Genomic DNA, 14,674 nt, shown 5'->3' on the forward strand with positions numbered 1-14,674 from the left:
ATGACTAAATACTTTTGGAAATAAACTAATCATCCAATTTATGGGGTTTTCTGGAGATCTATACTGAGCAGGGCTCTACTATGTGCGATTACCATACTGAGAGTTAAAAATATGTCTTGGTCTGAATTTTGATTTCTACGTCCATGATGAATAAACAGTTTGTGTGAAGTCAACAAGAAAAGTAAATACATCATCGTATTACACGATCTCTGATCAAACATCACACCTTAACGGTTATTTTAACCACATCTTACATTTTCAATAGTTTGTAGCTTTTACCATGACCAGTTCTTTATTGATGTTTTCTCACGTATATTTGTAAGTGAATTGAATTAATGTTCAAGAGCAGTGAGTTTCTCGGTGGATAATGGATGAAAAGAACCATTCCACAAAATACCAGACGAAGTGAACAACTTCACACAATAATAGATAGAATTAGTAAATATTCATTTCTGTTTCTTTAATTGAATAGTTTTCTTCAAACGCTTAGACTCTTAGCTGCATAAAAGACAGAAGTTTGAATTTCTTTAGCGATAGTTTAACTTTTTCACACATACAATTGTTAATCATCGACAATGTTCCTAGCAAGATATAATTAGTAATTCCAAGACTGCTGATTAAAGTCTCAAGTAAATATAATTTTACTATCGGTCTCCAAACCTAGATTGTTTAAAGTAATATGCAGTCTGTATTTTGATGTTTCTGCCAGAATACTTTATACAACAATTTGAACAATGAAACATAAATTAAATACTTAAATGTGCTAAATACTAAAACAAAAAATTGGGAAAAACTCACCTAGACGCTACAAAAGTCTCTTATAATATATTGTGTATGACGAATAATAATAATAATAATAATAATAATAATAATAATAATAATAATAATAATAATAATAATGATAGTAATATAATAATAATAATGATAACAATAATAATCTCATAAAATATAGTGTATGACCATACTACTACTACTACTACTACAACAACAACAACAACAACAACTAAGAAGAAGAAGAAAAGAAGAAGAAGAAAAAGAAGAAGAAGAAGAAGAAGAAGAAGAAGAAGAAAAAGAAGAAGAAGAAAAAGAAGAAAAAGAAGAAGAAGAAAAAGAAGAAGAAGAAGAAGAAGAAAAAGAAGAAGAAGAAGAAGAAGAAGAAGAAGAAGAAGAAGAAGAAGAAGAAGAAGAAGAGAAGAAGAACTTAATACGAATTACGAAAGAATGGACTACACACTCAATTCCATGTAGCCAGAACGGAAGTTGCTGGAAAAAATAGTAATGACACCGAAGCCCTTGATGGTGACAATGTTGCACCCGGCAGGCCCAGAGATACTCGTCCGGCTCCAGCCTGTCGTTATCCTGCAATGGATTAGCACATACGGCGTAGATGGAATAAACAAATTAATGCATTGGTCATGGAGTGTTACTACCTGAGCAAACTTGTAGAGAAAAACGACCCTCATTAATATGAGGGTCGTTTTGAGGGGATACCGACAACGTATGTATGATTAATGGAGAGAAAGTGATTATGTGATCAAGTTAGAGTAATAAGAAAAAATCGTTGGTTCACAGAAGTAGAGTTCGAAGCTATCAAAACACTGGTATTGGAAAACAGTAGCAGAGGAAACGATGAAAATACAGCTATGGAAAATACGGTATGGAATTTAGGATTACCAAATGCTCAGTACTTAATGTGAAAAGAGGGAAGAAAGCAGTCTGCAGAGGACTGCGGTTACCGTCAGTAGATACCATGGGTGAACCCGACGGTAGCGGGAATAGATACTTAGGGATTTCGGAGCTGGATGACATTCTACACAGAGAAATGAAAGTCAATGTCAGCGAGGCGTATCAAAACAGGGTGAAGATGGTGTTGAAATCCGACCTGAATACAAAAAAATTGATTAATTGTCTGAGCCCTGAGAACAGTGAGCAAAAATCTCGAGAAGTACGTGGAACAAATAGGGAGCTGCAATAAGGGTGGATCACTTGCAGAAAACAGCACTGTTTGGAACCGCTCGGATACTTCGGAAGGTGCTCGAATAATAAGAGGTGTTACCTTAGTGCACTGGTCGTGAACAGCTGACACTGTAGTACATCTCCAGCGTTAGAAGCTGTGCAAAGGTACTACTACTACTACTACTACTATACTACTACTACTACTACTACTACTACTACTACTACTACTAATAATAATAATAATAATAATAATAATTATAATAATAATAATAATAAATGGCAAGAAAACCCCTCCCAATGTCAAATACAGCCAACAAAATGAAACCATTGATCATGTTGTCTTCATGTGCAGTCTTCTTGTGCCTACAGAGTATCTCAACAGGCATGGATAGAGCAGCACAATATATTCACCGGGTAATTTGCAAAAAGCTGAAATTGACCAATGATAAAATCTGGTGCGAACACAAACCACCACCAGTACTTGACAACGTACATATCTCACTTTTCTGGAACTTCACTATTCAAAATGACAGAAAGATAAATGCGAGTAGGGCAGATATTATATTGAAAGATTTCAGACAAAAATCATGCCTCCCCATTGATATGACTGTTCTAATCGACATAGATTTATGTCAAGACCTACCAAAAGCTGAGCAAGTATAAAGATCTGATCTTGAAATAGAAATTGGCAAGACTAAAAGAATACCTGTTGTCATAAGTGCCCTATGAATGATAGCAAAAGGAGCTGATTGCTACCTAGCTCAGATACCAGGAAACTCCAAAATGGCAGAAATTCAAAAGATAGCACTCATTGAAACTGCCCATTTCCTACGCAAAATACTTTCTATGTAATCTCAAGTTTAAAAAAAACCCCACATAATTTTCTTGTTTTCTTAAACATTCTCTAGAACAATACTATGTGCAAAACCAAATATATGACACCGTAGGCATAACACCGACATGAGCTTCTAACTTGTTGTCCCTTGAGGTATCTGGGCGAGACTTGGTGCCAACTCGTACAAATACGAAGCAAAAGTCAAACGTATAACAATGATAAATATAATAATAAGAATAATAATTCTTTCTACTGGAAGCACAAGGCCTCAAATTTGTGGAAAGCGATTAAGTCGATTACATCGACCCAGTGCCTAACTGGTACTTATTTAATCGACCTCGAAAGGGTGAAAGGCAAAGTCAACCTCGGCGTAATTTGAACACAGAACGTAGAGGCAGATGAAATACCGCTAAGCATTTCGCCCGGCGTGCTAACGATTTTGCCAGCTCGCCATCTTTAATAATAATAATAATACTTTCTACTATAGTAGCAATAATCATTTGTAAGACTACCGAAAACTTGTGGATACCTAAGGTTAAAGGCAGTAACGCGCGCCCCACATAAAGCCTACCAGGAATAAAACCAAACCTGAGCCAAACTAAGATAGTAATAGTAATAATAAGTGGCTGATTCAGTGGCACAATCGTTTCAACCTATATATTTATCATTCCAGTTTCAGAGAAGACAACTCTTTGTTTATTGAATTTTCTCGCCTTTATTTCAGCGGCGGCAATTATCTCCCCCTCCCTATCGAAATGTAGTTGTCATTTTCGAAGGTAAAAGATTATTGTTCTTACTGAGATATACAACTTTTACAAAACGTCATGCAATTATGTGTGAAATTTCAGCAATGAGATGAAATAGATTACATTTCGGGAGACACCAAAACACTTGAGATCAAACTAAAGTGCATGTGACCAGAAATTATATTGGCAGCATCAGAAGGTAAACAACTGGCGGTCAGCCAACTTATTGATGACTAATTTAGGCTAATATAGATCGTAATTTAGTTCTGATATTGATGGTGGTTAAAGCTCATAGTTCTATGTGACGAACGCACCTTCAGTGATCTTCCCCAAAATGTTACAAGTCGCTGTAACATCAAAATAATCTCTGATCAAAGTGAAAGATTTATTGAAGACATTTCTTTTACCGGAACATAAGAAATTATGTTTCTTTTACCGGAACATTAAAACATCTTTAAAAGGGACTCAGACATAGGCATCTTAAATCAACGGGGTCAGATGGAAGAATGGGATTAAGAATTGTATCGATATTCAGAAATTAAGGGTTAGGAAGCCCCCTTAGGTGAGTGTTGGAAAGCTGTAGAGCTTGGAGCGTAAATTATTTAGGTAAGAGAACCGTAAAACGGTCTTTTTTAGTTAGAATGAAGTAAGCTGATAGTTTTAAATTGGTGAAACTATTTCCTTTTACATGATCTAACAAGCAAGGATACGACCCACACCATGTACAGGTGTTACCAAACAGGTAACTACATCGATGCATGGTGCGGGACGGCATTCCATAATATTGTATTCCTGAGTTTCAATAGGGTGAAGTTTGGATGGGGACGTAGTAGGGGTGAGAGAAAAGAGTAGGAAGGATCAGGAGATCCTTTTGCAGGATCAGTTTCGTTTGCAATATAGTAGGAATCACAAGGATACGGAAGGAGGGCAGAGGAGGAGTCGAGAGGGAGAACGTAGCTAGCCAGTGTGGGACTTGAATATAGGCACCGCAGAGTGACAGGGAAAATAGGGGATCAAGGGCTCAAGTCAAAGCATATAACTTGTTAGTGTGGGATTTGGATTAAACACGCACACACACACACACACACACACACACACACGTACACACACACACATACCACACGCACAGCAAATTTAAACTAAGGTGCGTGTATTGTATATAGAATGAAGATGTTTGAATGTGCAGACAATTTTTGGTTGGTCAGGATTAAAAATGAGAGAATCTTATTGGTTGCTAGTCCACCTTTTAGATACAAACTAAGTGAATACAAAGAATGGTTGAGGAATTTACGAGTAAAAGAAGAGGAGGAGAGAAAAGAAAAAGAATAGAAAAGGAAAAGAAGGAAAAGTAGGCACGAATCGGTGTAAATATGGATTTGCAAAAATTGTAAAATGAAAAACACACTCACAAGAACATATATATGTGTGTATGTGTGTGAGTGTGTATGTGTGTGTATGTGTGTGTGTGTGTGTGTGTGGTGTGTGTGTGTGTGTGTGTGTGTGCGTAGATGTAATGCACGAGTTGATATGTACGAGGAAAATAAGATGAAGTAGAAAATGCTAGAATAATTTTATCATGAAATACATTTTGTACTGGTTTCAGTCTTTTCGAACATTTTTCGACTAAGAGTAAAACAAAAGTGAATATTGATTAAAAAGAAAAACAAATTGAAGAAAAAATTAAATGAAGTGTTTTGTAAATATTTCCATAGTCTTCAAATAGGTAGGACATTTTCATTCTTACTGTTTCTCTATCTCTCTCTTTTCCATTGTGAAGATTCGGTAGGTAGTAGCAGATCTGAAAAAAATAGTGTTTATGGGTGCAGAATTCGCCTTTTGGAGGATGATCCAAGACAACAACAAAGCGGATATATACGAAAAATGGCTTAATCCGACACCGTTAATTCCCCGCCACAAACTCCGGATCAAAACCATTACAGATGAAACCAAGGCACAAAGATGTCTTCGGGAAAGAATGGCACTGGAAATAGAACTTCTAAAATTGAGTTCTCAGATGAACAACGATAAAGTAAAACCCATCGATGAAGAGATCAACAAAGAAATTAACAAAATGACTTAAGGCCCCTTTCCTAGATCTCAAAACTATGGAAAGGGATTTTTGACAAAAAAGAACTGAAATCCCTCCAACGCTGGGAAAATAGGCGCCACTTGGTTTTTAAACTATGAAACTGTCTTTAAAACACAACACACTTCCAACAACCCTTTCCTAAAAATAAGAAATCAACCAAAACAAGACTCAAACACAGGTTCACACCCACCTAAAAATCAGAACCTTCTCCCCTGCTAAAAAAAAAAATACAAGACTAACTTCATAACAGGGGTACCCTTACAACAACAAACAAAGAAATAAGAAATCGCTACCCACAGCATAGATATTACAACCTTCCCCCATAAGGAGATACCAACGTAATTTTTATTCCAGCAACCTACTTAACAACCATGCACAACAAACCCGTACCACACGAAATAATTACCAACGACGGCTCTCTAAAGCGCCACATCCCAGCATGGAATATAGGGACACACCTCTGAATCCCCATCCAAAACCCACGCCATAATCATGACAACTGGGCACTACACAACGACTGAGGACACCTAATAACAGAGACTGTTCCAACTACTTCAATCATTCTTTAGAGCCAGTACTCAGACCCAGGGGATACGAGATAGCACCAGTCATACAGGAGAAACCAAAAGTGATGAATGTAATCAATCTGACTCGCAAAGAACTAACACAAGACCATATCATCATACTCTTCAAAGGGCTCAAATTTACACCCCCACCCACGTTCCAATGACAACAAAATGAAAGAGGACGTTGCAGAATTTTCGATAAGCATTAATTGTTGAAATGCTGGCAGAAAACCAACGAGATCCGATGACACTACTATTAGGAGCTTGGAACACCACCCACGCATATATTAAAAACGATAGATACATTAAGAACAGTTGCTACCCATGAATTTATTTAGAACAGTTCCTACCACTACTACTGAACCACAACAGGTCATTTGACCATTAAAGTAGAATCCACGGACAGCCTCTACTATTGGGTCATACTACTCCCATCTTGTTCTTGTTCTTGTTCTTGTTCTTGTTCTTGTTCTTCTTTGTCTTCTTCTTCTTCTTCTTCTTCTTCTTCTTCTTCTTCTTCTTCTTCTTCTTCTTCTTCTTCTTCTCTTCTTCTTCTTCTTCTCCTTCCGCTTCTCCTTCCTCTCCTCCTCCTTCACCTTCTTCCTCGGCTGCTACTGCTTAAACCATCAAACTTCAGAACCAAATATTTCTCTGCACCCATAAACACTATTTTTTTCAGATCTGCTACTGCCTATCGAACCTTCACAAAGGAAAAGGAAGAGAGAGAGAAACAGAAAAAAGAAAAATGCCCTACCTATTTGAAGACTATGGAAATATTTACAAAACATTCAACTTAATCTTTTCTTCAATTTAATTGTTTTTCTTCTTAATTAATATCACCTTTGTTTCACTCTTTGTTGAGAAAGTCGAAAAGACTAAAACCAATACTAACTGGTACAAAGTATATTTAATGATGAAACTATTTTAGCCTTTTCTATCTTGTCTTATTTTCGTTGTATATATATATATATATATATATATATATATATATATATATATATATAATAATATATATATATATATGTATATATATATATATTATATATATATATATATGTATATATATATATATATATATATATATACATATATATATATATATATTCATATATATTTTCATATTTATATATGTATATGTGTGTGTGTACAAATATATATATATATATATATACATATACACACACACACATACATATATATATATACATATATATCTGTCTATGCGCATATATATATATATACATATATATATATAATATATATATATATATATATATATATATATAAATCCACGCATATATACCTATGTATGGTTACATATATATGCGAATAGTTTCAAATTAATTACAATAGTAATTAGTAGCCAATTGAATACAATAATATAGAGTAAAGTTATAATACCAAGTGTTGGTATTCTGAAAAAACTAAACGAAACCAGTTAAGTAATAGAATATAGACTTTGCTCTCATTAGGTAACTTTATTTTGTTTTCATATTGTGTATTTAATTGGTAGTCTCTGACTTTCTCGATCAAGAAATAGGAAGTTTAACATTAAAGTGTATTATTGTTTTTCTGTTGTTGTTGTCCGCTCTTGCACAAACTACACTCCATGTCTTTTATTTTTTCCCTTGCGTCAAAATGGCGCAGCCTTCAGCCCTTATCACTCAATAGCTGCCTGCAATAGCACATATTGACTTCTATAAAAACTTCGCTCACATAATTCTTATCTTCCAAACAAAGAGAACTCAATGAAACTGCAACAACTTTTTCTAATTCTATTGTCTAATAATATATGGTACGGCAACTGCGAGGCGCTTTTTCATTATGTTATAATAATTACTTTGGCTAGAATTCGGCATCAAGCCATTGCTATCTAATTGAATACCTACCCTGTCTACATCAATACATGAAACATCATCATAACTTTTTACTCACTTCATTAACTAATTGATGGTTATTTTTGAACGTTAGGCAAGTTTCTCATTAACGCAATTAATCTTTGCCACTTCATCACCATTAAATAATATAACCGTTTTTTTTTTGTCCTTCCGTTCAAAACTTAACAGGATCATATCTCACTCACACATATGCATATGCACATACATACATACATACATACATACATACATACATACATACATACATACATACATACATACATACATACATATATATATATATATATATATATATATATATATATATGTATGTATGTATGCATGTATGTATGTATGTATGTATATATATTTATATGTCTGTATGTGTATAAATGTATATGCACATACACACACACAAACACACTCACAATATATAAATTAGGAAGTTATATATTATATATGCATACATACAACCGAACAAACACAAGAATACGCGCGCGCGACCGTGCACACACATACACACACACACACACAATTATATAGTTAGGAATATAATGCAAGCTGTATATTCTTGAAGCGAATTTCATTATTCCAGTATTCCAAAGTCGCCTGTAGACGCTGTATGAAGTATGCACAAGAATTGAAAAATACCGGAAATTATTTGATTCTCTGTCTGAAGAATTTCGAATAGGAGATATCTCACATATTTCTCCTACGTGTACGATTTTGTAGCTCCTATTAGCAAACAAAACACGTGTAATGGTGAATGAAGTACGGCAAACGACAAACAAGGTTTGCAATGTTCTGTGTTTATATATATATATATATATATATATATATATATATATACATATATATATATATATATATATATATATATATATATATATATATATATATGTGTTATATATATATATGTATATATATATAAAAGAGTAAAAGAGTAAAAGAGTATATATATATATATATATATATCTATATAAATTATATATATATATAATATATATATATATATATATATTAATAAATAAAACATATGCATATATATATACATATATGTACGTACCTACCTCTACATGTATATATACACGCATATATGAGTACAGGACACCAAAAAACGTCGAACACAATGAGAAACGAAAACATAGACACAAAACCAAGGAACTGGACTTTTTTCTTAAACAACAAAAAAATAGAGTACAGGACAAATAACACAAGGAAAAAACCCCTTCTTCAGTCGCCATGGTTTCATCTACTCTGCGTTCGAAGGTGAAGGCGAGACGCATCTTCGATAGAAACATTCCTTCCTGCGAAAAGCAAATCAAATAAAATTGAGATCTTTTTGCAGAGGGGTAAAAATGGTAACAAAAACAGGACAGTAACGGCAGTACAAAATATAAGCAGTAAAAGACAGGACAAGGAAAATAACAAGACAAGAAGGGCTGTTAAGCCGAACGAAAAAAAGTATTATGTATGCATGTATGTATGTAAGGAAGGCAGCTATACGCAATATAAATCCAAAATGGAAAAATTCAGTTGTCACTAATTGTGACTGGGTTTGCAGGGTAGCATCTACATTGCTGGAAATGAAAGTGAAGAACTCTTAGAGCTTCCAAAAAGCACATGTTTATGCACTGACATGTATGTGTATATGTATCTTTGTATATATGTACGTACGTACATACGTATATATGTGTGTATATGTGTGTATGTGTGTGTATGGATATATTTTTGTGAATTCATTTCTTTCATTAAAAATGGAGTATTCTATAAATTTGATTATTTGACATTGTCAATTGCTATGAATGCAGGAACGGGGAATTGAGGTCTTTATAACTTTTACATGTTCTTATTTCAGAATTCAGAATTTTACCTTGCAGCTTTCATAGTTTATGTGTACAGCGTGTCGGCACGTGGCTTAGTGGTTGGAGTGCTGGACTCCTCATCGTAAGATTGTATTTTTCGTATCGGAGACCGGGCGATGTGTTGTATTTTTACGTTGCCCCAGTCCACTCAGCTGTCTAAAAGGACTAATCCTACGACGGACAGGCGTCCCGTCCAGCGGGATGAATATATGCGCCACAGAAACCAGGCAAACTGATCATTATGAGATTCTATGATTCGAAAAGGATCTTCATTTCTTATCCTTTATGTGCATAGTTACACAAAAATTATGATCCAAATCGGTAGGAAAAGAGATTCCATTTTCTGCTTTCTTCCTTCCGTTGGTCAGTAAAGCGTGCTGTTCACACTTTAATAAACTTATATTTCTCTGTTTCCTGTATCTGAATGTATCTAAACATCTATATGTTTGTGGAATTGTGGATTGGCATTTCGCCTGTATGTTGGCAAATTTAAACCGCCGCTTTTCCTCTTACATACCTTCAAAACTACATCGGTAGGTGTCTGTCTCATAAAAGAATAATTAAAGAACATAGACCATTAACAAGTTAAATGCTTGATGCCTTTTCTGGAGACAAAAAAACCCCCATATATTTCGCTGACTTGGTTTCTTGTTTTAAGCTTATACTTTTCTTTCTTTTTCTTCATACATATTTACCGGCTAGCTTCAATCGTGGTTTATTTCATATTTATCTATTATTGTTTATTTTTCTTTCTTTGTCTTGAGATATTTTAATGTTGTCATGGAAACACACCTGCTTGATATAAATTCGGGTTAATACAAATCGTTTGTAGCAACTGAATTTTGCATGCAATTCGGATGAGTCAACATTCGATTGTATCAATATAAATGATGCAGCTTAAGTCTATAGTTGCATATGTTAAGTAACAATATGGCAATAGTCTTGAGTTCGAAATCCGATGAAACGAATCTACATTTAGATAATAAAACAACTTACAGCAATCTCCTTATAAATTTTATTTATCTGTCTGTATGTCTGTCTATTTATATGTGTGTGCGTGCGTGAGCGGGTGTGTTTGTGCGTTCATGTGTGTGTGTGTGTGTGTGTGTGTGTGTGTGTGTGTGTGTGTGTGTGTGTGTGTGTGCGAATGAATATAGTTTTCGGGAACCCAACAATATAGAAGGTAAACGAAAACACCAAACTGAAAAAAGCAACAAAAATCAAAAAGAAACTGCTGCTTACAATACCATACCCAGGCTGGCAACCTTCAGCGAGACCTATGCGCCTTGGGGCTACAGATTTTTCCTTTCCAACATGTCACAGATACAGCAGTATAAGAGTTTCAAATAAAGAGCTCTTGGATGTCACTTGGGGTTGGTGTCACATGGTCATACAGTTCTCCTGAGTCTGTCCAGACATAAACGCCTGTCTCCTCGTCACATCAGAATCCGTAGCTGTTGTCCTCATGTATAACAGTGTGAAAATGGACTCCACTGTCTTAAACCTGCTGGGTATTTCGTTGATCATGTAATAAACCTTCTGGACCACTTTAGCTGTCTTGACCATCGCTATCAACTGAACATGTTTGTTTTTTCTCGGCACTAAGGTAATCTTAGTAGCTTCTATGTTGAAGTGAAGGCAGCATGTTCTTTGTCTATCTCATTAATTTCTTGGAGATTTAGGTATAATTATACTAATGTGTCCATCTGTTTTAATTTAATTAAATTCTATGTCTTTGTGCAGCTGAGGATTGCTCTGCATTTTAAATTGATGTAATGATTGCATTGTTCAATTAATTGGAGTTGCATGAAACGATCGTATTGCATTACCTCTGGATATCATTGTTGCTTATTTTGATATATATATATATATATATATATATATATACACATATATTGTCTATATATGATGTGTCCTTGGACATATGGTGTACTATCATAACGTATATAGAAACGTAATATATGCACCAATTGTGCGTTGCCACAAAGACACCGTATTTTAATATTTGTGATGGAAAACGGTTCCAACTGAGAATCGAAACAGTGTTTCAATTCCGAAAGCGAAATCAAGTTTCTTACAACAGAAATATCTTTTGTGTTGTTAATTATTGCGTGAGAAAGCAGGGCCATTGTTAAGCAACTATTGTAGTCCTGTGGAATGTAGTTCCTTCTAATAACCGGAGTTCAAATTTGGAAGTATGGAGGACCTTGATGGAGAAACTATTACAAGAGTCAGGAATAATGTTGGCATCTTTGACCTTTTCTTCTTCCTGATAATCTGATCTATTTGAACCAGTCAGTTCTCAGCTTTAACCTCATTACTTCATTATGGCTCATATTTACATCCGTAGATCAAAGTGACATGATTAGAGATTGCAGGGAAGTAGGTGTGGCTGGAACAGTCTATTTAAATATGGCAGTGATAAAAGCTCATACAAACTATAAGCCACATCAGAAAGATTTCTATGCTTGTTGTTGTTGTTGTTGTTGTTGCTGTTGTTGTTAGCATTATTGAACTACATTTAATCATGTTAAGCAATGTTAATTCCAATGACTTAGAATGTATTTATATCTATAATTTGTTCTAGAAACTTTATTGCGAGTCAGCAGAACGTAATCTGCGCAAGAAAATGTTCGGTTTCGTTTTCAAACTGATTCTCAAAGCTCTATTATCAGAATCAGATAACTAATAGATATTCCATGAAGAAATCACGGAACGTTTATCGCACCAATACTTATAATGAGATAGAACTTCCAGTGCCAGAGAATTTTCTTTTAGTGTTCTAAACATATGTTGCTATGACAATTGATAGAGAGAACAGAGAAGAGTCAATTGAAATCTACGTGTGTGTGTGTGTATGTGTATGTGTGTGTGTGTGTGCGTGCTTGTATTTAGGTAACGATTGTGTTAAGGAATATATGACAATTGCTCGCTTAGCCTTGGCCATTATTCCACTTTGAAGCTGACGCTTCCCGACAAAAGGCAGCAGCCATTCTATTCAAAATATTGTCTCGTTTTCACAATCATCATAAACAGCAACGGGATTCCAAACATTATAATTACTTGTATTTCTAGGTGTCCACAAACTATAGTGAATCTATTTACTGGGTGCAGTAGTTTTGTTGCCTTAAATAATGGAAATTAATTTGGTACTGTGAGTTTTTTGGCCACTCACAGCTTTAAAAGTTCTGTTCTAGTGTGACACAGCCCTTTCTATATAGAGTTACTGATAAAAGTTTCAACACTTAAAACTTAGCATATACCAATCCAAATCCAGCAATAACTAAAAGAATAAAACAAATAAAGGGCGCAGGAGTGGCTGTGTGGTAAGTAGCTTGTTTACCAACTGGGTCAGTCCCACTGTGTGGCACCTTGGGCAAGTGTCTTCTACTATAGCCTCGGGCCGACCAAAGCCTTGTGAGTGGATTTGGTACACGGAAACTGAAAGAAACCCGTCGTATATATCTATATATGTAAAACTGTAGTTGTATGAGTGTCTGTCCCCTTCGATTTAGATTCCTAACTCCTCCCACATTTTGCGGTGCAGTTTAACCAAATTCGGGTATCTTATAGTCGTGATTAATATCGAGCCCGTCTGCCTATTAGCGCGCGTCTACGATGAGTCTACGATTTTAAAAATAATTTAACATAATTTTTTATTCCATTTTAATGCATAATTTTTCGTGTGTTGATGGCGGCGGAGTTGGCGTCCAAGCTCAAACACCTGCACCTGTGTTTGCTTCCCCCCTTCTTCCCTCCCTCGTGAAGCTGTGGGGAAGGGAGTGTAAGGAAATCAACGTCGTAATGCGTTGTCAAGGAGACCAGCGTTCTTTTAGAACAACGACTTCATGGCTTGAAGACACCAAAACAGAAATGGCTAAGAAAGCCCGAATTGGCATCTATAAGGGAAGTAACTCTCTGAAATGCTTATATAGTTATTTCCCTTACAAACCCGAGCAACGCCGAGCGATACTGCTATTGTATATATATATATATGTATGCGTGTATGTTGTGTGTCTGTGTTTGTCGCCCTAGCATTGCTTGACAACCGATGCTGGTGTATTTATCTCCCCGTCACTTAGCGGTTCGGCAAAAGAGACCGATAGAATAAGTGCTGGGCTTACAAAGAATAAGTCCCGGGGTCGAGTTGCTCGACTAAAGGCGGTGCTCCAGCATGGCTGCAGTCAAATGACTGAAACAAAGTAAAAGAGTAAAAGAATATTAGCTAAATGAGGACAGCATTATCATTTGCCTAACATCATTAGCGTCACATCAAAGCCCTTCTAAAATACGGAAGGTTTTTCTGTCGCAGCCATTACAAAGACATCGATTAATTGATTAACTTATTATTATAATGATTACAATTGCCGTACAACTAAGAGGAAACAATGTCAGAGTCGTTTGGGATCAGAATCCCTTGTGAATTGATTTCTGCTCAGTGATAAAACACTTCATAAAAGTCAGCATATTTTGGTAGATATTACGCGCCAGATCTCTCCATATCTGTCCACATCGATCTACATCTGTCAATGTCTGTTACATTTAACATTAGAAATGATATTTAAATGTTACAAAGATTCATTATAATTAACAAAAACATGCAAACTGTTATATTTATAATTTTTGGTGATTCATTGAAATTTCAGATTAATTAGCAATTTGATTAATTTATAATCTTATCCATTACCGAAATATACAATGAATAAATTTCAGTTGAGTGTTCAAACATAATTGCAATCT

Source organism: Octopus sinensis, linkage group LG3 (assembly GCF_006345805.1).
Source record: "Octopus sinensis linkage group LG3, ASM634580v1, whole genome shotgun sequence".
NCBI lineage: Eukaryota > Metazoa > Mollusca > Cephalopoda > Octopoda > Octopodidae > Octopus > Octopus sinensis.